Raw genomic sequence first — 27,832 nt, 5'->3', positions numbered from 1 at the left:
GAAGCCGCCAGAGCTTTGTGAAAGCCGTGCAGCACCGCGCCCGAGATCGGTGAGTGGGTGAGGGTGAGTGAGTCAGTGAGTGAGTGAGTTTGAGGCCTCCGACAGACATCCGTGCCGCCGGTACGTGTTTGCCATTTTTGCACGTACCTGCGGCATGGAGACACGTTCAGCAATGCTACCCTATTGTAGCAGGCACACACACGTTAAACCACACGGAACGTGTGTCCGTGTGCGTTTGTACGTGTGTTCGTTTTTCTACACGCTGACATGTCCACGTTTTCTCCGGCAGCACGGGTGTCACACGGCCCGCACCCGTACCACACGGATGTAGTGTGGATGCGGTCCCGTGTGACACGCGCCGGAGAAAACACACGTGTCAGTGAAAAAAACCCAAAACATTTACTCACCTTCTCCAGCCCTCCTGTCTCTGCCGCTGCTGCCGACCGCCGCTCATTATGCTCATTTAATATTCACTTCACTGCGGCCGGCAGCAGCAGCAGCGGGGAGACGGCAGGACTGGAGACCAAAGATCAGCACCACGGACAGCAGCACGGAACACGTGAGTATGCAAATTATTGGTTCTACGTGTGCTATCGCGGATAGCACATGTAGAACACACGTGGACCGCATGTACCCGAGACACGTACTTACTACACGCAACACGTAGGGTAAATACGTGTCTCGCGGCACGTGCGTGTTTTTAACGGAAGTGTGTTTTAGGCCTGAGAGTGAGTGAGTGATTGATTGATTTTCTGACAAGCAATAACTTTATATCACTTCTGGGCACGCTCAGAAGTAAAACCCGGATCAGGTACATGCTTCCGGCGTTTGATGCATGCCACCGGATCCGGGGCGCATAGACTTTCATTATGCACCATGCCGCACAGCGCCGCACCCGGCGCTATGCAGTTTTTAGCCGCTGGCAAAAAATGTTCCTCTCTGCGTCCTGTGCGGACGCCAGACTGACGATTTTTGCCGCATCCGACAAAAAACGGATCAAACGCAAGTACATGCGGCACAATCCGGCGCTAATAAAAGTCTATGAGGAAAAAACACACCCGGCGGAAAAAAAAGATGCGTTTTTCCCGCAAATCACCGGATTGTGCCGCACAGCAAAAACCTGATGTGTGAACATACCCTAAGCCCAACTCCTTTCTTTAACATACAAACACTGATGCAAAATACTGACCAAATACTGATGTGTGAATGAGGCCTAATACAGTGGCAGCAGCTGGAACCTTCCTGCCCCCACTCCCCTGAGCAGCATCACATCCTCCACAAACATGGCGTCCTACATCATAGTGACCATATTACTTGTAGTCTCTCAATGTACTAGGTCCTGTACAATAAAGTTTATTAATACTTGAAAAAAAAAGAAAAGAATCCATCGCCCATTGGCTGGCAGTAATGCCCGCCCAGTTTCCTAGGTGACAGCAGTGGAAACCGTTGGATTGTTCAGACTAAAAGCGCGGAGCCGAGGAGAGTAGACGCGTTCTGAGGTAACGGGGATTCCCGGGAGGGGCGGCCTGTAGGTGCCCGACACGGTCCGCAGCTGCTGGGGCCACAACTGCCACCGAGAAGTGGCGCTGAGCGAGGATTCCTCCGCAGCTCCGGTAACCGAGAGGGATATCTCGGTTACCGGAGCTGCGGAGGAATCCTCGCTCAGTGTAGCAGCCGTCACTGTAGCGCTGCCCTCCCCAGCGGCACTTCCAGACCCGTGTCCGCTCCCCCTGCACCGAGCACGGGCTGCTCCGCAGGATATTCCCTGTGAGTGGAGCTGTGCCGCGTCCTAACGGCTGAGGGGAGATGTCTGCTGAGGGGTTTCCACAGGAAAATGGCGCCAAAATCTTCCTGCAGGTCTTTGGTGCCGTTTCCTGGGTGACATCCCGCACACTGCATCAGGCCTGTGCCACACTCACGTGAAAATCACGCACGTGCCGCGAGACACGTATTTTCCCCGCGTGTTGCGTGTAGGTAAATACGTGTCTCTGGTACGTGCGGGCTACGTGTGTTCTCCGTGTGCTGTCCGCGATAACACACGGAGAATCGGTAATTTGCATACTCACGTGGTCCTTCCTGCTGTCCGTGGAGCTGATCTTTGGTCTCCAGCCCTGCCGTCTCCTGCTGCCGCCGCAGTGAAGTGAATATTAAGGCTACTTTCACACATCCGGTTTTTGCTCTGCGGCACAATACGGCGTTCTGCAGAAAAACCGCAACCGGTTTTTGTGACACCGGTTGCGTTTTTTTTTGCATAGACTTACATTAGTGCCGTATTGTGCCGCAGGGGCTTGCGTTCGGTCCGGTTTTTGCCGCATGCGGCAGATTTAGCCGATGCCGCGGCCGGATAGAACGTTCCCTGCAACGTTTTTTGCTCCGGCAAAAAAAAACGCATTGCGCCGCATCTGGCCGCTGCGGCGCATTTTCAATGCATGCCTATGGACGCCGGATGCGGCGCGATGCGGAAAAAAACGCATCCGGCCGCCGCATGCGGTTTTTTCCACTGCGCATGCTCAGTAGCGTGCCGCAACCGGAAAAAAACTGACCGGCCGCATGTAAAAACTTATGCAAAGGATGCGGTGTTTTCGCCGCATCCGTTGCATAGGTTTCACAGCCGGATTGAGCCGCACGGCTCAAACCGGATGTGTGAAAGTAGCCTAAATGAGTATAATGAGCGGTGGTCGGCAGCAAGTGACAGCAGCGGCAGAGACAGGAGGGCTGGAGAAGGTGAGTAAGGATTTTTTTTTTTTACTCTGACGTGTGTTTTCTCCGGCGCGTGTCACACGGGACCGCATCCACACTACATCCGTGTGGTACGGGTGCGGGCCGTGTGACACCCGTGCTGCCGGAGCAACACGGACATGTCAACGTTTTTAACACACGGCGACACGTAAGTACGGAACGGACACACGTTCCGTTCCAAAATACTTACGTGTCTCCTAACCATAGGGATTACCTAGGTCCCTGTGTCTCCGGTCCGTGTAAAAAATGGCACACACGGACCGGCGGCACGTGAGTATGTCGGAGGCCTCAGGGTGCACGGGGAGTGATGGCGTTGTGTGGAGGAGACTCCCATTCTTGTCAGTTTAGCTGCGCGTGATTCCACATGGAATATCTCGTCAGACACCACCGTGTGCGGTCACCGGAGTCTGGTGCTTCCCGGCTCAGTGTAAGGACTCTTTCACACATTTGTGAAAAACCACGCACATTTTTACGGACATGTCAGAGGCAGGGCTGTGGAGTCGGAGTCGTGGAGTCGGAGTCGGAGCTCATTTTGGTGGAGTCGGAGTCGGAGTCGGTATAAAATGCACCGACTCCGACTCCTAAAATATATAATAAATTGGGGACAGGAGTGCAATGCAGAATGTGCTGAATATTTTACTAAATAACAACATTTAGTATAATGCTTATATTTAAGTGAAAAATTTATTGTAGTACAATGTGAACATCAGACATTTAATTGTTTTTATGATACAATAATCAAGATATTTGGATAGAACATAAAATATTTATTGGAATACAACTTTAGAACACAAAAAAACTAATAAATTGTAAATATGTAATATATATAATATATATATACAGTGTATATACACACACACAAGATATATATGTAATCTACTGTATATTACATAGTGTATTACATATTTACAATTTATTACAGTTTTTTGTGTTCTAAAGTTGTATTCCAATAAATATATTTTATGTTCTATCCAAATATCTTGATTATTGTATCATAAAAATTATTAAATGTCTGATGGTCACATACACATATTCATGTACTACAATAAATTTTTCACCTAACTATAAGCAATATATGTAGGAGTCGGAGCCGGAGTCGGAGCCGGAGTCGGAGTCGGTGCAAGAGAATTTGAGGAGTCGGAGTCGGAGTCGAAGGTTTGGCTTACCGACTCCACAGCCCTGGTCAGAGGTGCGTTTTGCCCTCCGTGAGCCGTGTTTATGGGCTACGTGTGTTCTCCGTGTGTTATCCGTGATAACACACGGAGAACGGGAACTTTCTACTCACATGTCCGTGGTGCTGATCTTCGGTCTCGGTCCTGCAAGACTCCCCGCTACTGCTGCTTCCGCCGCAGTGAAGTGAATATTCAATGAGCATAATGAGCGGCGGTCGGCAGCAAGTGACAGCAGCGGCAGAGACAAGAGGGCTGGAGAAGGTGAGTAAAGGTTTGGGTTTTTTTTTCTCACAGACACATGGCTACTCTCCGGTGCGTGTCACACGGAACACATCCGTGTGGTCCGTTTGCATTACGTGTGACACGTTTGCGTTCCGTGTGACACCCGTGATGCCAAGAGAAAACGGACATGTCGGCGTGAGAAACACAAGTAAGTACGGAACGGACACACGTTCTGTGCGCAAATACTTACGTGTGTCCAAAACCATAGGAATACCTAGGTCTACGTGTGTACGTGTCTCCGGTACGTGACAAAACTGCCAAAGACGTACCGGAGGCACGTACGTGTGAAAGAGGCCTATGGCTGGTTTCAGACGTCCGTGTTTAATCAGGTACCACTCACACGCATGGTTATGGTCATACATGTGTCATACGTGTGTCTCACGTGTGACATCCGTGTTTGCATGCGTGTGACAGGTACCGGAGAAAACACGGGTCTATGAACTTAAAAGATTTTTCATATTTGCCTGCTTTCTCCGGCTCTGCTGCCTGCCGCTCCTGACTGCCGCTCATTATTTTCATCATTATTCGCCGCACTCAGGATCAGGAAGCCGAGCATCGCGGGTATAGCGCTGGGTACAGCCCCACGAGGACAGCACCGCGGGGACAGGTGAGTATTTACAAAGCAGAGTGACATCCAGGAGGTCATCGGAGTTCCCAATGAACTCTGATGACATCCTGATGACCCCCGCGACACCCGTGCTACAGCTTCACGGGTTCATCAGAGTTCATTGGGAACTGTGACGAGTCCCCGATGCTGTCCCCGCAATGTTCCGGCTTCTATGTTCTGATCACACACCTGTAAACTCACTCAGCGATGCGGTCCCCGGCACTGACGTCTCCAGCGCTGTCTCTTCCAGCTCCAAAGGGCACTGAATATTCAGTGAGTATAATGAGCGGCGATAAGGAGCGTGAGGCAGCAGAGCCGGAGACAGCAGCGCTGGAGAGAGGTAAATATAGAAAATCTTTTTATTAAAAAGACCCATTTCTTTGTCGCTCCTAATTGGGAGACCCAGACAATTGGGTGTATAGCTATGCCTCCGGAGGCCACACAAAGTATTACACTAAAAGTGTAAAGCCCCTCCCCTTCAGCCTATACACCCCCCGTGCTGCCACGGGCTCATCAGTTTTTATGCTTTGTGCGAAGGAGGCACACATGCACGCATAGCTCCACAGCTTAGTCAGCAGCAGCTGCTGACTATGTCGGATGGAAGAAAAGAGGGCCCATAACAGGGCCCCCAGCATGCTCCCTTCTCACCCCACTCTTGTCGGCGGTGTTGTTAAGGTTGAGGTATCCATTGCGGGTACGGAGGCTGGAGCCCACATGCTGTTGTCCTTCCCCATCCCCCTTAGGGCTCTGGGTGAAGTGGGATCCTATCGGTCTCCAGGCACAGGAGACCGTGCTCCATCCACAGCTCCTGAGGATCCTGCTGGATAGGAGCCGAGTATCGTTCAGGGACATGGCCCTGCTACTTTGAGGTACTCTGTGTCCCCGTGGGGACCGCGCACAGCAACACTCCAGCATTGCTGGGTGTGCTAGTGCACCGGGGACCGCAGCGCTGACTGCGTTTGTGCCATTACACACTTCAGCGTCGCTGAGTGTGTTCGTGTAGGGGGACTCCCGCGCTTACCGCCGCTGCCATGGTTATCACTGGTCCCCGGCACTGACGTCTCCAGCGCTGTCTCTTCCAGCTCCAAAGGGCACTGAATATTCAGTGAGTATAATGAGCGGCGATAAGGAGCGTGAGGCAGCAGAGCCGGAGACAGCAGCGCTGGAGAGAGGTAAATATAGAAAATCTTTTTATTAAAAAGACCCATTTTTTCTCCGGTATGTTTTACACTGATGTCACATGGATCACATCAGTGTGCGATCCGTGTGACATCCGTGCTGCCGGAGATGCCTGCGTGTGTGCGTGCGGGGTCATGAAAGGTCACACGGTCCATGTGCAAACACGGACGTGTGAGGCACATCATAGAATAACATGGGTACGTGTGACATCCGTGTTAAAAACGGATGTCACACGTACCTAAGGCCTCCGACACACATCCGTGCCGCCGGTACGTGTTTGCCATTTTTTGCACGTACCGGCGGCACGGAGACACGTTCAGCAATGCTACCCTATTGTAGCAGGCACACACACGTAAAACCACATGGAACGTGTGTCCGTGTGCGTTTGTATGTGTGTGCGTTTTTCTACACGCTGACATGTCAGTGTTTGCTTCGGCAGCACGGGTGTCACACGGCCCGTACCACACGGGTGAAGTGTGGATGCGGTCCCGTGTGACACACGCTGGAGAAAACACACTTGTCAGAGAAAGAAAAAAAAACCTTAACTCACCTTCTCCAGCCCTCCTGTCTCTGCCGCTGCTGTCACTTGCTGCCGTCCGCCGCTCATTATTCTCATTTAATATTCACTTCACTGCCTGGCAGCAGCGGGAGAGGGGAGGGCTGGAGACCGAAGATCAGCACCACGGACAGCAGCAAGGACCACATGAGTATGTAAATAACCTGTTCTCCTTATGTTATCACGGATAGCATGCGGAGAACACACATTGCCCGCATGTACCACAGACACGTACTTACCTACACGCAGGGGAAATACGTGTCTCTCGGCTCGTGCGTGATTTTCACGTGAGTGTGTCGTAGGCCTAAAACACGGACGTCTGAAACCAGCCTAATGTGGGGTCCAGTGATGCAGACTCTGCTCCAGAGACATTTCTGGTAGTCGACGCCCACTGTTAACACCATAAATGGTTCTCCTGTCTATATATCCACAAGTCTCCTGTCCGTGTTTGTGTGTGTGTGTGTGTGTGGTGCGCTCTGCTGTGTGTGTATGCGTGTGTGTGGTGCGCTCTGTTGTGTGTGTGAGGCGCGCTCTGCAGTGTGTGTGTGATGCGCTCTGCTGTGTGTGTGGTGCGCTCTGCTGTTTGTGTGGTGCGCTCTGTTGTGTGTGGTGCGCTCTGTTGTGTGTGTGTGTGGTGCGCTCTGCTGTGTGTAGTGCGCTCTGTTGTGTGTGTTGCGCTCTGCTGTGTGTGTGTGTGGTGCGCTCTGTTGTGTGTGTGTGTGTGTGGTGCGCTCTGTTGTGTGTGTGTGTGTGGTGTGCTCTGCTGTGTGTGTGGTGCGCTCTGCTGTGTGTGTGTGGTGCGCTCTGCTGTGTGTGTGTGGTGCGCTCTGCTGTGTGTGTGGTGCGCGCTGCTGTGTGTGTGGTGCGCTCTGCTGTGTGTGTGGTGCGCTCTGCTGTGTGTGTATGCGTGTGTGTGGTGCGCTCTGTTGTGTGTGTGAGGCGCGCTCTGCAGTGTGTGTGTGATGCGCTCTGTTGTGTGTGTGGTGCGCTCTGTTGTGTGTGTGGTGCGCTCTGTTGTGTGTGTGTGTGGTGCGCTCTGCTGTGTGTAGTGCGCTCTGTTGTGTGTGTTGCGCTCTGCTGAGTGTGTGTGTGTGGTGCGCTCTGTTGTGTGTGTGTGGTGCGCTCTGTTTTGTGTGTGTGTGTGGTGCGCTCTGCTGTGTGTGTGGTGCGCTCTGCTGTGTGTGTGTGGTGTGCTCTGCTGTGTGTGTGGTGCGCTCTGCTGTGTGTGTGGTGCGCGCTACTGTGTGTGTGGTGCGCTCTGCTGTGTGTGTGTGGTGCGCTCTGCTGTGTGTGTGTGTGGTGCGCAATGCTGTGTATGTGTGTGGTGCACTCTGCTGTGTGTGTGTGTGTGTGGTGCGCTCTTCTGTGTGTGTGTGTGGTGCGCTCTGCTGTGTGTGTGGTGCGCTCTGCTCTGTGTGTGTGTGTGTGTGTGTGGTGCGCTCTGCTGTGTGTGTGTGGTGCGCACTGCTGTGTTTATGTGTGTGTGGTGCGCTCGTGTGTGTGTGTGTGTGTGTGTGGCGCGCTCATGTGTGTGGCGCGCTCGTGTGTGTGTGTGGTGCGCTCGTGTGTGTGTGTGGTGCGCTCTGCTGTGTGTGTGTGTGTGTGGTGCGCTCGTGTGTGTGGTGCGCTCTGCTGTGTGTGTGTGTGGTGCGCTCGTGTGTGTGTGGTGCGCTGTGTGTGTGTGTGGCGCGCGCGCTCTGCTGTGTGTGTGGGGGGGGCGCTGTGTGTGTGGTGCGCTCGTGTGTGTGGTGCGCTCGTGTGTGTGTGGTGCGCTCGTGTGTGTGGGGTGCGCTCTACTGTGTGTGTGTGGCGCGCGCGCTCTGCTGTGTGTGTGGTGCGCTCTGCTGTGTGTGTGGTCTGCTGTGTGTGTGGGGGGTTTGCTGTGTGTTGCGGTGCGGTGCGCTCTGTCACTGCAGACTTATGAATCCTGGGCACTGTGAGAACTTGTCCGTTTCAGAGCTAGGAATGATGGTCACAAGTATGCAATATACAGACTCCCCGCTAGAATCTGACTAGAGGGTGTCAGCCTCGCTCAGTGCACGGATTCTGGTCAGGAGTCTGCATATTGGATACTTAAGTCAGGACTTATGGTGTGCACACTGCTAAAAATAGGGAAAATTTCTGAGGTGCCAGTGAGGGGACCAAGGTCCAAACAGTATACTAATTCAGACACTGCACTCTCATTCTTGAATAAAGTAGAAAAAAGAGACTGAACAGATTTGTTTTTTTCTTTTGCAAAAATCTTAGTATATTTTTATTTATTGTGCAACAGGGAAGGACTAGGGACGTTTCGGCCCAAATATAGGCCTTTTTCACGCCAAGTCATTAGAAAAGGATGAGAAAACAGTAATCACTATTTTACAATATTTTACAAGATTGACATATTTACAAGTAATATACACATAAAATTAAAAAAGATCCCATGTTGAAATTTAGTATATAGATACGTAGCTACAACAGCAAAAAGTACAGGCAACCACAGTGGGGGTATCTCTCTGAGGAACACATGAACAGCAGCAGCAACATAAAAATAAGATGTACATAGAAATAGCATACCTTCACAGAAGAAAATCTATTTTCTCAAGAGAATTTTTCATATAGGTTTCTGCAATTTCTATCTCTGCAATTGCAGAAACCTATATGAAAAATTCTCTTGAGAAAATAGATTTTCTTCTGTGAAGGTATGCTATTTCTATGTGCATCTTATTTTTATGTTGCTGCTGCTGTTCATGTGTTCCTCAGAGAGATACCCCCACTGTGGTTGCCTGTACTTTTTGCTGTTGTAGCTACGTATCTATATACCAAATATCAACATGGGATCTTTTTTAATTTTATGTGTATATTTCTTATAAATATGTCAATCTTGTAAAATATTGTAAAATAGTGATTACTGTTTTCTCATCCTTTTCTAGTGACTTGGCGTGAAAAATGCCTATATTTGGGCCGAAACGTCCCTAGTCCTTCCCTGTTGCACAATAAATAAAAATATACTAAGATTTTTGCAAAAGAAAAAAACAAGTCTGTTCAGTCTCTTTTTTTCTACTTTATTCAAGAATGAAAGTGCAGCGTTTGAATTAGTATATTGGATACTTAATGCCACGTTCCAGCCTCTGATACCGGAGAATCCTCAAAGTGCAAGGGATGTGAGGACTCACAAGTCTGCAGTCGCCGAGTAGACATAGGGGGACTGCAGACTTGAGAATTTAGACCGGACAACCCCTTGAAGTGAACCTGTCAGGTGCAATATGGACCCAGAACCACGAGCAGTTCTAGGAGCATATGAGTAATCCCTGCGTCTAGTCGCATAGATAAAGAGATCTTTAGAAGATGTATGCTAATGAGGCCAGGGACTAGTCGCAAACAGGACTGTGGAGTCAGCCAAACCTCTGATAACGACTCCTCAATTTCCCTGATTCTGACTGACTGAATGACTCCCTCATACAGTTAAAACCAGAGGTTTCCCTTCGCTCTCTATAAAGACACATCTGCATGTTTTTATCACTATCTGACATGAAATCAGAATAAATCCCGTTTTAGGTCAATTAGGAACCAAAATTATTTATATTTGACAAATGCCAGAATAATGAGAGAGAGAATGTTTTAAGGCTTTTTTTGTTAGGCTACCGTCTCACTAAACGACGTACCAGCGATTCCAACCACAATGTGACCTGGTCAGGATCGCTGGTGCGTCGCTACATGGTCGCTGGTGAGCAGTCAATCAGGCAGATCTCACCAGTGACCAGCCAGCAGCGACTCGTGGAAACGATGCTGCGCTTGGTAACCAAGGTAAATATCGGGTAACTAAGCAAAATTCTTTGCTTGGTTAACCAATATTTACCCTGGTTACCAGTGCACACCGCTTAGCACTGGCTCCATGCACTCGTAGCCAGGGTACACATCAGGTTAATTAGCACAGCGCTTCGCTTAGTTACCCGATGTGTACTCTGGCTACATGTGCAGGGAGCCAGGACTGGCAGCCTGAGAGTGGCGTACGCTAGTAACCAAGATAAATATCGGGTAACCAAGCAAAGCGCTTCGCTTGGTTCCCTGATGTGTACCTTGGTTACCAGCGTCCGCAGCTTCCAGACGCCGGCTTCCTGCACATTCAGATCGTTGCTCTCTCGCTGTCAAACACAGCGATGTGTGCTTCACAGCGTGAGAGCAACGTCCAAAAAATGAACCAGCACTGTGTGTAACGATCAGCGATTTCACAGCAGGGGCCAGATCGCTGCTTTGTATCACACACAGCGAGATCGCTAATGAGGTCACTGCTGCGTCACAAAAACCGTGACTCAGCAACGATCTCGCTAGCGATGTCGCTATGTGTGAAGTACCCCTTACTTTCTGCAGAGTAAAAAGTTTACATTTCATTAGTATTTGGTACCATTGCTGATTTGGGTCAAACGTTTTGGATCTCCTTCCACAAGCTTCTAACAATAGTATTTGGGCCCATTCCTTCTGGCAGAACTAGTGTAACTGAGCCATGTTTGTAGGTCTCCTTGCTTGCATCGGCCTTTCCGCTTTGCCCATACATTTTCAATTGGCTTGAGATCAGGGCATTATGATGGCCACTCCAAAACATTGACTTTGTTATCCTTAAAGGGAACCTGTCAGGTCCAATATGCACCCAGAACCACGCGCTGTTCTGGGTGCATATTGCTAATCCCTGCCTAATTGTCCCTGTATACACCAGCATAGATAAATCTTTAGAAAAAGTATTTCTAAAGATCTTTTATTGTATGCTAATGAGTGCAGGGACTAGTCCCCTGGACGTTAGTTCACCTGGCTAGTCGGCTCCATTAGCATGTTAGTACGCCACAGTGGGGGTGCGCTAACATGCTAATGAATGTGCAGCGTCAGAGGATGATCTCACTCACCTCTTCGCCGGCATCTAAGGCTTCTTTCACATTGCGTTTTGCCTTATGCTCACAGGTCCCGTCGGGGCATCCGTCCGAACCGCCCCTCCCCCACCCCGCAAAGCATGTTTCGGAAGCATGCGCTGGCATGGCCATTCACTGTAATTGAGCACACTACGTTAGCGTGTGTCCGAAACACGCTTTGCGGAGGGGCGGTTTGGACGGATGCCCCGACCGGACCTGTGAACGTAAGGCAAAATGCAATGTGAAAGGAGCCTTATCCTATCCTGTGTGATACCCCGTCTGTCCTTGGTGACTCTTTAGACATTTCTGGTCACCAACAAAATGGCTCTGCACTGTGATCCTAAACTTCATTCTCTTTTATCCTTTATGGAAACCCCCAGATTGGGAGGGGGAGGGGGAGGTGACATCACACACAGGATAGCAGATTCTGCCCACTTTACTGCAGTTGTAATGCAAGCTAGTTCTACAGTAGGATTTCAGTGTGATTTCAACAGCTGCTCCCCCTAGTGTTTAACGGTGTAAAAAATATCAAACTTTTAAAAATGTTTTATATTTTGCTCAATTAAAAAAAATCAATATTTAAACAAAACATTAAAACATTAATACTCTACATTTTTTCAGTTATTGATTTTTTTTTTTTTTTTTTAATGACCCCTTCCCTTTAAATGCCGCTGTCAATATCAAGTGCTTGATCTAAGGAGTATTTTGTTTTTATGCAGGTCTATGAGATTGTCTAGTCTCATTCGGAGACTTGGCGACTTACATTGTCAGGCGTAACTGCCACTACACATACTGCTCCGACCGCTTATAGAGCGTGGCTGAAACCGGAAGAAGACGGCACAAAATATTCTGTAAGCAGCAATGATTAAAATGTCTTATCTGCCCAAAAATGGCGTTAATGAAAACATGAGCTCGCCACACAAACTACAAGCCCTCTCACTGCGCCAGCCGAAAAATGAAAACCTTTCAGGTCTTTGAAAATGTTGACAAAGCTAATTTTTGTTTTCTTTCACAAGTTCAATAGAGAAAAAAAAATATATATAAAAGTCTGATTATATATCGCCATAATCCTATTGACCTGCAGTACTTATACAGCACAAGGCTCACAGATGATCTCTCTATACTTGGCAGGTAACGGCTGGGTGACAGTGAGGATCTGCCTCTAACAATTGTGGGTGGCATCTGGTAAGTGTCATTGTCAACCTCTGACAGAGCATTATACACTCGCTGGCATGGGGGGGCACCATTCCATGCGCTGGTCTGGGCGCTGTGACGTGATTGTAGGGCACTGATGGATTGCTTATGACAACTTGGGGTCTGCTGAAGACCTGTGTCAGAATTGCATTTTTTTTTCTTTGTCACAATTTCACTACACTTTGAATTTTTTCCCAGATTTCTAGTTCACAATGTGACAAAATGAATGGCACCTTTCAAAAGTACATCTCACCCCACAAAAATAAGCCCTGATATGTCTGTGGACAGGAAAATAAGAGTAATGGCTCTGGGAAGAAAGGAAGGTGCACACGGAATTGGCTGTGAGGGGGTTAATACGCTTATTAAAGGGTTACAGCATCGCCCTTTATTCTCCTTAGCATTTTTGTAGTATTCATCTTGGGAATATGTAGAACTAGCTGTAGTACCCGGCGTTACCTGGGATAGTAACTGTCTCTGTCTCTCTCCCAGTCCCTGTCTGTGTGTCGCTGTCTGTCTCTGTGTCTATCTTTGTCTGTCTCTATCTCTCTGGCCTCCAACACACATCCGTTAAAAACACGCACGTGCCGCGAAACACGTTTTTCTTCAGCGCTCTATTGGGAGACCCAGACGATTGGGGTATAGCTACTGCCCTCCGGAGGCCACACAAAGCACTACACTAAAAAGTGCAAGGCCCCTCCCCTTCTGGCTATACCCCCCCGTGATATCACGGGTTCTCCAGTTTTAGCTTTGTGTGCGAAGGAGGTCAGACATTCATGCATAGCTCCACAGATTTTAGTCAGCAGCAGCTGCTGACTATGTCGGATGGAAGAAAAGAGGGCCCATGTAGGGCCCCCAGCATGCTCCCTTCTCACCCGTGGATGGTGTTGTAAGGTTGAGGTACTTATTGCTAGTACAGAGGCCAGAGCCCACATGCTGTTTTCCTTCCCCATCCCCATGAGGGGCTCTGGGTGAAGTGGGATCTTACCGGTCTCCAGGCACAGAGACCGAGCTCCATCCACAGACCCAAAAGAACCTGCTGGATATGGAGCTGAGTATCGTCAGGGACAGGGCCCTGCTACATCAAGGTACTCTGTGTTCCCATGCACATCGCGCCCACACACACCAGCATTGCTGGGAGTGTTAGTGCGCCGGGGACAACAGCGCGGAGCGCTGGTGCTATTATTCACTGCAGCTTTGCTGAGTGAATTTATGTATTGAAAACGGCCGCGCCGGCCGCTGCTGGTTGTTTTTTACATTGTGGCGCGGCTGGGACTTGTGGTGCGCCGGGGGACTTCGGCGTCGGCCGTGCACATAGGACGGCCGCGCTTATTACTAGAGTCCCCGGCTTTGCGGCCTAGTTTTCGTTTCGTTCCCGCCCCAGCCCTGCCAGTCAGAGGAGGGGCGGGACGCTGTACAGTAGCTCAGCGCAGGGAGCCGGAGTCTGCTTTGCATTCTCCAGCCCCCTCTCACTGAACACAGTGAGACGCCGGGTTCCCGCTCTTGGCTGGGGCTCGCCCACGGCCCGCCCCTCTGCACAGGACGGGGAAGAGAAGCCGGCAGCCATTATGGTTTCCACTCTGGGAGAACGGAACCAGTCACAGGTTTTTGGGCGACCTCGCACCCGCTCTTGTGCGGGCGGTAAGCAACTGACACCACTAATGCTGAAGTGGGCTTTTGGGCTGTGTGCTGATATGCTATGCACTGTACTGTACTGTCGCTATTCTGGGCAACAGCAGCAAATAAGCAATGCTGCTGAGGCACAAGCTTTCAATGCTTCTTCGTTTGCATGTGCTGCAGTGTTTACTCTCAGATTGGGCAACAGCAGCAGTAGAGCAATTTGTGCTAAGGCACAAGCTTTCAATGCTGCTTCGCTTGCATGTGCTGCACGGTTTATTGTTATGATATACATTCACTGTATGTCGCTATTCTTGGCTAATGCGCCCAGATAAACAGACAAAAGCAGCAGTAGAGCAATGGTGCTACGGCACAAGTTTTCAATGCTGCTTGACTTGCATTGGCTGCAGTGTTTACTGTCATGCTTGTATGCTATACATTCACTGTATGTCGCTATCCTTGGCTAATGTTCCTGGATAAATAGACAACAGCAGCAGAAAGGCTAGGGTGCTAACGCGCAAGCTTTCAATGCTGCTTGGATTGCATGGGCTGCAGTGTTTACTGTCATGCTGTATGCTATACATTCACTGTATGTCGCTATCCTTGTCTCATGCTCCTAGATAAATAGACAACAGCAGCAGAAGAGCAAATGTGCCAAGCCACAAGTTTTCAATGCTGCGTGTACTACATGTGCTGAAGTGTTTATTTGTACTTCATGCTTGTATGACTATTCACTGTACGGTCGCTATCCTCGGCTAGGCTCTTAGATAGCTAGACAACAACAGCAGAAAAAGACAAGTTGCCAATGCACGGGCTTTCTATGCTGCTTGTACTGCATGTCATACGGTTTCAGGACCCCCAGTGCGTGCAATTGCTCAACCGGGGTCTCTGCTATATGTGGCCAAAGGAACCACCTGTGATCTCTGTCCAGAGACAGGGACGAAGTTGCAGTTTTTCCGCTGATATATTGTCTGTGACTATGACTGACATCTTACAGACTTTGCACCCCAAGCAGACCGGGGGCAATATGGTTGCAATGACCCTGGCCGCCCTGATCTGGAGCATCTCAAGGCGCCAGAGTGATTCCAGGCATCCCAGAGAGCAGGCATCCGACACGGTCGACAGTCCCAGATGGCCTAAGCGGGCTCGCTGGCATTAGCCCTCGACTACATCACTGGGCAAGGTCCCAGCTGGAGTACTCTCTGTACGATGAGGCAGACGTAGCTGTTCAGGACTCTGTTCCTGAGACCGCTCTCAATCCGGATACACCGGATGGTGACGCTATAGTGAATAATCTTATTGCGTCCATCAACGAAAGGTTGGGTATTTCTCCCTCAACTCCTCCAGTGGAGGGGTCAGCTTCACAGCAAGAGAAATCTCTATATATTGAGTACTTGTTTAGCACTCTGACTCCAGAGACGCAGTCCAGAAACGACACGCTTATCAAGATAAGCGTTTCTCCGACCGTATTAATGAGACACGTGTCGCTCCCCCTGACGTGGTCAAGCGCTAGACCCAGTATCCAAATGTGGATCCCCCAATCTCCATGCTTGCAGCTAGATCTATAGTTGTAGTGGTGGATAGGACTTCACTTCAAAATGCCATTGACAGGCAGATTGGCCTCTGGTTGCAATCTGTCTATGAAGCTATCGGCAGGTCGGCTGCTCCGGCAGTCGCAGCCGTGAAGGCACTCCAAGCTATTTCAGCTAGTATTGCGCAGAGGGTCGCTGTCACAGGTACTCTCGGTCCCAGCAGCGTCTTTAACTCGCAATGTCGGCATGGCGAATCATGCTGTTATTGCTGTCCGAGACTCTACGAGCCGGACGTCAGTGGCATCCGCCAACTCCGTGTTTTTACGCAGAGGCTAGTAGTTGAGAGATTGGAACAGAGGCTGCTTCCAACGAAGTGCTTAACCAGGTTGCCTTTATCTAGTGATAGTCTGTTGGTAAGGGTTGAATGAAATCATTCAACTATCCAAGACGACTCAAAAAGCCCAGAAGGGCATAGATTCCTAGCGGGCTCAATTCACGCCCGGGGAAGGCAGCCGGAGGATCCGCTACCAAAGCGTTTTCCTCATAATTTTCAGCCCTCTCACTCCGCAACCGCGGGGGGGCAGACTCCCCCGCTTTAGCGGCATTTACCTACCGCAGGTTGAGGGCCTGTGAGTGAGAGTCAGTTTGTTTTCAAACTACCGCACCGACCGAGCCGAGGCTCTTCTGCAGGCGGAAAGAGCGGTAATCCCTGTTCCTCTTCAGGAACCAGATACGCATTTTGCCCCGACCTGGTCGTGGTGCCAAAATAGGACGGCTCCTTCCGTCCCGTTCTGGACTTTATACTGCTTAACGAGCACGTGAAAACCAGGCGGTTCCGGATGGCATCACTCCGCTCCGTCATTGCCTCTCTGTCTCAAGGAGTTTTCCTAGCTTCAATAGACATCAGGATGCTTATCTACACGTGCCGATTGCTCCGAGGCACCGGCGTTGGCTACGATTCGTTATTAAAGACGAGAATATTTCGTTTCGTAACCATACCCTTTGGCTGGCGACAGCCCCACGGGTGTTCACCAAGTTCGTGGCAGCAGAGGGAGCAGTCCCGCGCTCTCACGGTCACTCTGTGATCCTTTACTTGGGCAATCTACTGGTCAAGGCACTCTCCTTTACAAGCATGCCAACACAACCTGAACATGGCGCTGGACCCTTCCCAGAGTTTCGGGTGGGTCTTCAACTTTTCAAGGTTGAACCCAATCGCTGGCATCTCCTGGAGAGTTTTCACACTCTCTCAGCGATAGTGAAGCTTCCGCTGGACAAACAGCGTTCACTACAGACGAGGGGACAGTCTCTCCTTCAAGGAGGCGCCTCATCCAGAGGCGAGTTTTAGCTTTTCCAGACGGTCAAAGACCATCTTCAGAGGAGTCCACTCTTCAACTCAGTGGTCTGGAGCTCTGGGCAGTGTATCTTGCACTGCAAGCCTTCCTGCAGTGGCTGGAATGCAAATAGATCCGAATTCAGTCGGACTATCCACAGCGGTGGCATACACCAACCACCAAGGCGGACTACGCAGTCGACAAGACTCCCAAGAGGTCCGGCGGATTCTGCTATGGGTAGAAGACAGAGCATACACCATATCAGCTGTTCACATCCCGGGCGTACGACACTAGGAAGCAGACTTCCTCAGTCGCCAGGGCGTGGACGCAGGGGAATGGGCTCTGCACCCGTTTGTTTGCAAGAATTCTGTAGGCGCAGGATGAAGACGGACGTCGACGTCATGGCTTCTCGGCAACAACAAGGTCCCGATTTTCATGACGCGGTCTTACGATCAAAGAGCTCTGGCGACAGGCGCCTTGGCTCAGGATTGGTCACAGTTCCAGCTACCGATTGCTGCCACACCATCCTCGTCGCCCCAGACTGGCCGGGGAGGTCGTGGTACCGTGATCTGTGGCATCTCACCGTCGGTCGACCGTGAGCACGACGTCATTGCCACCATGAGACGGGCTAGCCAGCCGCGGTCTGCCAAGATCTACCACAACTCGTGGAAGATATTCTTATCTTAGTGTTCTGCTCAGGGAGGGTCTCCCTGGCCATCGGCATTGCCTACTTTGCCTTCCCTCCTGCAATCTGGTTGGGAAAGAGGTTGGTCGCTCGGCTCCCTTTAAGGGCAAGTCTCGGCACTATCCGTGTTCTTTTCAGAAGCGTCTAGCACGTCTTCCTAAGGTGCGCACGTTACTACAGGGGGTTTGTCATATTGTGCCCCCGTACAAGCGGCCGTTAGATCCATGGGATCTGAACAGGGTACTAGTTGCTCTCCAGAAGCCGCATTTCGAGCCTCTGAGGGAAGTTTCCCTTTCGCGCCTGTCACAGAAAGTGGCCTTTCTGGTTGCGATCACGTCGCTTCGGCGAGTGTCTAAGCTGGCGGCTCTGTCATTCAAGGCTCCCTTCCTAGTGTTCCACCAAGACAAGGTAGTGCTGCGCCCTATTCAGGAGTTTCTCCCTAAGGTTGTATCCGCGTTTCTTCTTAATCGGGATATACCCTTTCCTTCCTTTTGTTCTCATCCGGTTCTCCGGTATGAAAAGGATTTACAGTTGTTAGTTCTGTTGAGAGCACTCAGAATCTACATTTCCCGCACGGCGCCCATGCGCCGCTCTGATGCATTTTTTGTCCTTGTCGCTGGTACGCGCAAGGGGTTGCAGGTTTCTAAAGCCACCATGGCTCGATGGATCAAAGAACCAATTCTTGAAGACTACCGTTCTGCGGGGCTTCCGGTTCCTTCAGGGCTGAAGGTCCATTCTACCAGAGACGTAGGTGCGTTTTGGGCATTACGACACCAGGCTACGGCTCAACAGGTGTGCCAGGCAGCTACCTGGTCGAGCCTGCACATTTTTCACCAAACATTATCAGGTGCATACCTATGCTTCGGCGGACGCCAGCCTAGGTAGAAGAGCCCTGCAGGTGGCAGTGGCTTCCCCATAGGGGAGGGCTGTCTTGCAGCTCTAACATGAGGTATTTCTTTACCCACCCAGGGACAGCTTTTGGACGTCCCAATCGTCTGGGTCTCCCAATAGAGCGCTGAAGAAGAAGGGAATTTTGTTACTTACCGTAAATTCCTTTTCTTCTAGCTCTTATTGGGAGACCCAGCACCCGCCCTGTTGTCCTTCGGGATTTTTTTGTTGTTTGCGGGTACACATGTTGTTCATGTTGAACGGTTTTTCAGTTCTCCGATGTTACTCGGAGTTAATTTGTTTAAACCAGTTATTGGCTTTCCTCCTTCTTGCTTTGGCACTAAAACTGGAGAACCCGTGATATCACGGGGGGGTATAGCCAGAAGGGGAGGGGCCTTGCACTTTTTAGTGTAGTGCTTTGTGTGGCCTCCGGAGGGCAGTAGCTATACCCCAATCGTCTGGGTCTCCCAATAAGAGCTAGAAGAAAAGGAATTTACGGTAAGTAACAAAATTCCCTTCTTCTTTGTCGCTCCATTGGGAGACCCAGACAATTGGGTGTATAGCTTCTGCCTCTGGAGGCCACACAAAGTATTACACTTTAAAAAGTGTAACCCCTCCCCTCTGCCTATACACCCTCCCGTGGATCACAGGCTCCTCAGTTTTATGCTTTGTGTCTGGAGGGCAGGCAGATCCGTATCCAGTCGGACAACGCCACTGCCGTCGCCTACATCAACCACCAAGGCGGCACTCGCAGTCGTCTAGCCTTCCAGGAAGGCCGACGGATTCTGCAGTGGGTGGAAGCCACAGCCTCCACCATCTCCGCAGTTCACATCCCGGGCGTGGAAAACTGGGAAGCAGATTTTCTCAGTCGTCAGGGCATGGACGCGGGGGAATGGTCTCTGCACCCAGACGTGTTTCGAGAGATCTGTCGCCGCTGGGGAACGCCGGACGTCGATCTCATGGCGTCACGGCACAACAACAAGGTCCCGGCATTCATGGCACGGTCTCAGGATCACAGAGCTCTGGCGGCGGACGCGTTAGTCCAGGATTGGTCGCAGTTTCGACTGCCTTATGTGTTTCCCCCTCTGGTGATGCTGCCCAGAGTACTACGCAAGATCAGGTCCGACTGCCGTCGCGCCATTCTCGTCGCTCCAGACTGGCCGAGGCGGTCGTGGTATCCGGATCTGTGGCATCTCACGGTGGGTCAACCGTGGGCGCTTCCAGACCGCCCAGACTTGCTGTCACAAGGCCCGTTTTTCCATCTGAATTCTGTGGCCCTCAACCTGACTGTGTGGCCATTGAGTCCTGGCTCCTAGCGTCTTCAGGGTTATCTCAGGATGTCATTGCCACCATGAGACAGGCCAGGAAGCCAACGTCCGCCAAGATCTATTACAGGTCTTGGCAAATCTTCCTATCCTGGTGCGCTAATAACGGTTTTCCCCCATGGCCGTTTGCCTTACCCACTTTTCTTTCATTCCTTCAATCTGGAATGGACAAGGGTTTGTCCCTCGGCTCTCTCAAGGGCCAAGTATCGGCGCTCTCCGTGTTTTTTCAAAAGCGTCTAGCCAGGCTTCCGCAGGTCCGCACGTTCCTTCAGGGAGTTTGCCACATGGTCCCACCTTACAAACGTCCACTGGAACCCTGGGATCTTAACAGGGTTCTAACGGCTCTTCAAAAACCACCTTTTGAGCCGCTGCGGGATGTCTCTCTATCACGTCTTTCGCAGAAGGTGGCCTTCCTAGTGGCAGTCACATCACTTCGGAGAGTGTCTGAGCTCGCAGCGCTGTCATGCAAAGCCCCCTTCCTGGTGTTTCACCAGGATAAGGTGGTTCTGCGTCCTGTCCCGGAATTTCTCCCTAAGGTGGTATCCCGTTTTCATCTCAATCAGGATATCTCCTTCCTTTCATTTTGCCCTAATCCAATTCACCAGTGTGAAAAGGATTTGCACTCTTTGGATCTTGTGAGAGCACTCCGGTTCTACGTGTCTCGCACGGCGCCCCTGCGTCGTTCAGATGCGCTCTTTGTCCTTGTCGCTGGCCAGCGTAAGGGCTCTCAGGGTTCCAAGTCAACCTTGGCTCGGTGGATCAAGGAACCGATTCTCGAGGCCTACCGTTCTTCCGGGCTGAAAGCCCATTCTACCAGAGCCGTGGGTGCGTCCTGGGCATTGCGGCACCGGGCGACGGCTCAGCAGGTGTGTCAGGCAGCTACGTGGTCTAGTCTGCACACTTTCACGAAACACTATCAAGTGCATACCTATGCTTTGGCAGACGCCAGTCTAGGTAGGCGAGTCCTTCAGGCGGCGGTTGCCCACCTGTAAGAGGGGGCCGTTGTTCGGCTCTTTTTATCGAGGTATTCTTTTACCCACCCAGGGACTGCTCTTGGACGTCCCAATTGTCTGGGTCTCCCAATGGAGCGACAAAGAAAAAGGGAATTTTGTTTACTTACCGTAAATTCCTTTTCTTCTAGCTCCTATTGGGAGACCCAGCACCCGCCCCTGTGCCCTTCGGGCTGTTTGTTCTTTTGTGTACACATGTTGTTCATGTTGAATTGTTCTTTTGGTTCATGGTTTCAGTTCTCCGAACATCCTTCGGATTGAATTTACCCTAGACCAATTTATAAGTTTCCTCCTTCCTGCTTTTGCACCAAAACTGAGGAGCCCGTGATCCACGGGAGGGTGTATAGGCAGAGGGGAGGGGTTACACTTTTTAAAGTGTAATACTTTGTGTGGCCTCCAGAGGCAGAAGCTATACACCCAATTGTCTGGGTCTCCCAATAGGAGCTAGAAGAAAAGGAATTTACGGTAAGTAAACAAAATTCCCTTTTTTCCCTGTGTGTTGCGTGTGGTAAGTACGTGTCTCGGGTACGTGCGGTCCACGTGTGTTCCAGGGCTGTGGAGTCGGAGTCGGAGCTCATTTTGGTGGAGTCGGAGTTGGTATAAAATGCACCGACTCCTAAAATATATAATAAATTGGGGACAGTAGTGCAATGCAGAATGTGCTGAATATTTTACTAAATAATAACATTTAGTATAATGCTTATATTTAAGTGAAAAATTTATTGTAGTACAATGTGAACATCAGACATTTAATAATTGTTATGATACAATAATCAAGATATTTAGATAGAACATAAAATATACTTATTAGAATACAACTCTAGAACACAAAAAACTAATAAATTGTTAATATGTAATGCAATATATATATATATACACAAGATAAATACACACACAAGATATATATGTAATCTACTGTATATTACATAGTGTATTACATATTTACAATTTATTACAGTTTTTCTTTTTCGCTCCTAATTGGGAGACCCAGACAGTGGGTGTATAGCTACTGCCTCTGGAGGCCGCACAAAGAACTACACTTAAAAGTGTAAGGCCCCTCCCCTTCTGGCTATACACCCTCCCGTAGGAGTACGGATTCCTCAGTTTTAGCTTTGTGCGCAGGAGGTCAGACACGCACGCATAGCTCCATTGTTTTTAGTCAGCAGCAGCTGCTGACTATGTCGGATGGAAGAAAAGAGGGCCCATACAGGGCTCCCAGCATGCTCCCTTCTCACCCCACTGTATGTCGGAGGTGTTTGTAAGGTTGAGGTACCCATTGCGGGTACGGCGGCTGGAGCCCACATGCTGATTCCTTCCCCATCCCTTTTTACAGGGCTCTGGGTGAAGTGGGATTACTGGTCTCCAGGCACTGAGACCGTGCTCCATCTACAGCCCCTGGAGAAGATGCTGGATGGAGCGGAGTACATCAGGGACATGGCCCTGCTTCCTCAAGGTACTCTGTGTCCCCGTGCATTTGGCGCTCACACCGCAGCATGCTGGGTGTTGTAGTGCGCCGGGGACATCAGCGCTGCGGCGCTTGTGCCATAGCCTCATTCAGCTTCGCTGAAGCAGGCACACTTTTGGGAAAAGGTCGCGCCGGCCGCTGGGACTGCGGCGCGGCTGGCACTTGTGGTGCGCCGGGGACTTCAGCGCGGGCCGCGCTTTTACGGCGGCCGCGCTGATAACTCGAGTCCCCGGCTTTTGCGGCCTATTTCCGTTCGTTCCCGCCCCCGGACCTGCCAGTCAGGAGAGGGGCGGGACGCTGGTCAGTGCATCAGCGCTGAGGGCTGGAGTCGTTTTTACATACTCCAGCCCTCACAATAGGCACAGAGGGGACACTGTTTCCCGCACTTTTGTTTGGGAACTCCCACGGACCGCCCCTCTCCACAGACGCCGGCAGCCATTCCTGCTGACACGCTGAGCTGCAGAGGGGAGCCGGGGAGACCCAGACAAGGAATTCTGCGCCTCTTACCCGCTATTCAGCGGGCGGTAAGCAGCCCTTTGGGCTCACCCCCTCTTGTGCCAGTAGTAATCTTAGTATTTTGTTCCTGCAAATACTTTGTACTGCATAACGCTTGTCGCCCTTTGGCTATAGACTCTCTCACATTGCAGAGAGCCAACAGCATGTCGTCCGCAAAACGCAAGGGTGCCAAGGCACAGACATTATATGCTTCCTGTACCGCATGTGGGATTTTTCTACCGGCAGGCTCCACTGACCCCCATTGTGTGCAGTGCTCGGCCCCTGCGGCGCTTGCACAGTCGGGACCTCTGCTGGACGTGACCCAGGGTGTACCACCTGTGAATGCTGTCCAGGTGACAGGAACTGAGTTTACAGCTTTTGCTGACAGAATGTCTCTCACTATGTCACAAATTCTTGACGCATTGCGAGCTAGGCCTGTACTTCAGGCCACGGACACTGTGCAATCATTGCCCCCTGGTCCCCCTCAGCTGAATTACCTCCAAGCTCCGGGACGGGCACATACACCTCAGGGTGAAGACTCTGACTCGGACGATGGCCCCAGGCAACCTAAGCGGGCTCGCTATGAGGGGCCTTCACATTCATCTCAATGGTCAGGATCCCAGCGAGATGAATCTATGGGTGATGAAGCGGACGTCACTGATCAGGATTCTGATCCTGGGACCGCTCTCAATCTAGATACACCAGATGGTGACGCCATAGTTAATGATCTTATAGCGTCCATCAATAAGATGTTAAATATTTCCCCACCAGCTCCTCCTGTAGAGGAGTCAGCTTCGCAGCACGAGAAAATCCATTTCAGATATCCTAAGCGTACATTAAGCACTTTTCTGGACCACGCTGACTTTAGAGACGCAATCCAGAAACCCCACGCTTATCCGGAAAGGCGTTTTTCTAAACGGCTTAAAGATACACGCTATCCTTTTCCCCCTGAGGTGGTCAAGGGTTGGACCCAGTGTCCAAAAGTGGATCCTCCAATTTCCAGGCTTGCAGCTAGATCCTTGGTTGCAGTTGAAGATGGAGCGGCACTTAAAGATGCCACTGACAGGCAGATGGAGCTCTGGCTGAAATCCATCTATGAAGCGATTGGAGCGTCGTTAGCGCCATCTTTTGCTGCCGTATGGGCACTCCAAGCTATCTCAGCCGGGCTTGTGCAAGTCGACTCAGTCACACGTGCATTTGCCCCGCAGGTAGCACCATTGACCTCGCAAATGTCGGCATTCGCGTCGTACGCGATTAATGCTGTTCTTGACGCTACAAGCCGCACGGCAGTGGCGTCAGCCAACTCCGTTGTTTTGCGTAGGGCCCTGTGGTTGAGACATTGGAAAGCAGATTCTCATTCCAAGAAGTGCTTAACCAATTTGCCTTTTTCTCGTGACCGATTGTTTGGAGAGCGTTTGGATGAAATCATCAAACACTCCAAGGGTAAGGACTCATCCTTACCGCAACACAGACAAAACAAACCCCAACAGAGGAAGGGTCAGTCTGGTTATCGGTCCTTTCGAGGACCGGGCAGGTCCCAATTCGCCTCGTCAAAAAAGACTCAAAAAGACCAGAGACGCTCAGATTCTTGGAGGTCTCAGTCACGCCCAAAAAGGACAGCCGGAGGAACCGTTGCCAAGACGGCGTCCTCCTGACTTGCAGTCTCCGATTCCCACACCCTCGGTCGGTGGGAGGCTTTCCCACTTTGGCGACATTTGGCTGTCACGCGTCAAAGACCATTGGGTGAGGGATATTCTGTCTCACGGGTACAGGATAGAGTTCAGTTCTCGTCCGCCAACTCGTTTCTTCACAACTTCTCCACCACCAGACCGAGCCGATGCTCTGTTGCAGGCGGTGGCCGCTCTAAAGGCGGAAGGAGTGGTGATCTCCGTCCCTCTTCAGGAACAAGGTCACGGTTTTTACTCCAATCTGTTTGTAGTCCCAAAAAAGGACGGATCGTATCGACCCGTCCTGGATCTAAAGTTGCTCAACAGACACGTAAAAGTCAGGAGGTTCCGGATGGAATCCCTACGCTCCGTCATAGCCTCAATGTCTCAAGGAGATTTTCTAGCATCAATAGATATCAAAGATGCGTATCTCCACGTGCCGATTGCGCCAGAGCATCAGCGTTTCCTACGCTTCGTCATACACGACGAACACCTGCAGTTCGTAGCGTTACCTTTCGGTCTGGCAACAGCCCCCCGGGTCTTCACCAAGGTCATGGCAGCAGTAGTAGCTGTTCTGCACTCGCAGGGCCACTCGGTCATCCCGTATCTAGACGACCTGCTTATAAAGGCACCCTCTCAAGAGGCATGCCAACACAGTCTGAAGGTGGCACTAGACACTCTCCAGAGTTTCGGGTGGATTATCAACTTTCCAAAGTCGCATCTCATCCCGACCCAATCTCTGACTTATCTTGGCATGGAGTTTCATACTCTCTCAGCGATAGTGAAGCTTCCACTGGACAAGCAGTGTTCGCTAAGGACAGGAGTGCAATCTCTCCTTCAGAGCCAGTCGCACTCACTGAGGCGCCTCATGCATTTCCTAGGAAAGATGGTAGCAGCAATGGAGGCGGTCCCGTTCGCGCAGTTTCATCTGCGTCCTCTACAATGGGACATTCTCCGCCAATGGGACGGGAAGTCGACGTCCCTCGACAGGACTGTCTCCCTCTCTCAGACTGCCAAGGACTCTCTGCGTTGGTGGCTTCTCCCCACCTCATTGTCACAGGGAAAGTCGTTCCTTCCTCCGTCCTGGGCAGTGGTCACGACGGATGCGAGCCTATCAGGGTGAGGAGCGGTGTTTCTCCACCACAGGGCTCAGGGGACGTGGACTCAGGAAGAGTCCACCCTGCAGATCAATGTTCTGGAAAGCAGAGCAATCTACCTTGCTCTGCGAGCCTTCCAACAATGGCTGGAAGGCAAGCAGATTCGGATTCAGTCGGACAATTCCACGGCGGTGGCGTACATCAACCACCAAGGGGGAACACGCAGTCGCCAAGCCTTTCAGGAAGTCCGGCGGATTTTGACGTGGGTGGAAAGCAAAGCGTCCACCATATCCGCAGTTCACATCCCAGGCGTGGAAAACTGGGAAGCAGACTTTCTCAGTCGCCAGGGCATGGACGCAGGAGAATGGTCCCTTCACCCGGACGTGTTTCAGCAGATCTGTTGCCGCTGGGGGACGCCGGACGTCGATCTGATGGCGTCACGGCACAACAACAAGGTCCCAGTTTTCATGGCACGGTCTCACGATCACCGAGCGCTGGCGGCAGACGCCTTGGTTCAGGATTGGTCGCAATTCCGACTCCCCTATGTGTTCCCACCTCTAGCATTGTTACCCAGAGTTCTCCGGAAAATCAGGTCCGACTGCCATCGAGCCATTCTCGTCGCTCCAGACTGGCCAAGAAGGTCGTGGTACCCGGATCTGTGGCATCTCACGGTAGGCCAACCGTGGGCACTACCAGACCGTCCAGATTTGCTGTCTCAAGGGCCGTTTTTCCATCTGAATTCTGCGGCCCTGAACCTGACTGTGTGGCCATTGAGTCCTGGATCCTAGCGGCCTCCGGTTTATCTCATGAAGTTGTTGCCACAATGAGACAGGCTAGAAAACCATCCTCAGCTAAGATCTATCACAGGACGTGGAAGATATTCTTAGCTTGGTGCTTGGCTCAAGGGTTTTCTCCCTGGCCATTTGCATTGCCAATTTTTCTTTCCTTCCTGCAGTCTGGGTTGGAAAAAGGTTTGTCGCTTAGCTCTCTTAAGGGTCAAGTCTCCGCGCTATCCGTATTCTTTCAGAAGCGCTTGGCACGACTTTCTAAAGTACGCACGTTTCTCCAAGGAGTTTGTCATATCGTTCCTCCTTACAGACGGCCATTGGAACCCTGGGATCTGAACAAGGTTCTCATTGCTCTCCAGAAGCCGCCTTTCGAGCCTTTGAAAGAGGTTTCCCTTTCTCGGCTTTCACAAAAAGTAGTTTTTCTTGTGGCGGTCACGTCTCTTCGAAGAGTGTCCGAGCTAGCGGCGTTATCTTGCAAATCTCCCTTCCTGGTGTTTCACCAAGACAAGGTAGTACTGCGTCCAATTCCAGAGTTTTCTCCCAAGGTGGTTTCTTCCTTTCATCTCAATCAGGATATCACTTTGCCATCTTTGTGTCCGCATCCAGTTCACCAATTTGAAAAAGGTTTACATCTGTTGGACCTGGTGAGAGCACTCAGGATTTACATTTCTCGCACGGCGTCTCTACGCCGTTCTGATGCGCTCTTTGTCCTAGTCGCTGGTCAGCATAAGGGATCGCAAGCTTCCAAATCCACCCTGGCGCGGTGGATCAAGGAACCAATTCTTCACACATACCGTTCTGCTGGGCTTCCGATTCCATCTGGACTGAAGGCCCATTCTACCAGAGCCGTTGGTGCGTCCTGGGCATTGCGGCATCAGGCTACGGCTCAGCAGGTGTGCCAGGCGGCTACCTGGTCGAGTCTGCACACGTTTACCAAACACTATCAAGTGCATACCTACGCTTCGGCAGATGCCAGCCTAGGTAGACAGGTCCTTCAGGCGGCGGTGGCCCACCTGTAGGAAAGGGCTGTCTGACAGCCCGTTCATGTGGTATCTTTTTACCCACCCAGGGACTGCTTTTGGACGTCCCACTGTCTGGGTCTCCCAATTAGGAGCGAAAAAGAAGAAGGGAATTTTGTTTACTTACCGTAAATTCCTTTTCTTCTAGCTCCAATTGGGAGACCCAGCACCCGCCCTATTTGTTCTTAGGGTTTCGTTTTTCGGGTGCACATGTTGTTCATGTTGTTTCTTAAGTTCTCCGATCTTGTTATCGGATTGAATTTGTTTTTGAAACTGTTATTGGCTTTCCTCCTCCTTGCTTTGGTAC

General features: G+C 50.9%; 1 protein-coding gene across 3 annotated transcripts in view; it reads left to right on the top strand.

The window, feature by feature from the left end:
• Window positions 1-1,431: 1,431 nt before the first annotated feature.
• Window positions 1,432-27,832, top strand: part of LOC142289785 (histone H3-like centromeric protein A) — a 72,359-nt gene continuing 45,958 nt past the window's right edge. The window contains exons 1-3 of one of the 3 annotated variants that reach the window (XM_075333715.1): window positions 1,432-1,499; window positions 12,135-12,266; window positions 12,547-12,600. The gene's annotated coding sequence lies outside the window, so the exon portion shown is untranslated. Of the gene's footprint in view, window positions 1,500-12,134; window positions 12,267-12,546; window positions 12,601-27,832 lie in introns of those variants that run through there. The other 2 variants (XM_075333716.1, XM_075333717.1) reach the window with 2 other exon arrangements.

This window comes from Anomaloglossus baeobatrachus, chromosome 2 (genome assembly GCF_048569485.1).
Source record: "Anomaloglossus baeobatrachus isolate aAnoBae1 chromosome 2, aAnoBae1.hap1, whole genome shotgun sequence".
Classification (NCBI taxonomy): Eukaryota; Metazoa; Chordata; class Amphibia; order Anura; family Aromobatidae; genus Anomaloglossus; species Anomaloglossus baeobatrachus.
The sequence above is the reverse complement of the archived record's forward strand: the minus strand, read 5'-3'. Positions and strand labels throughout refer to the sequence as shown.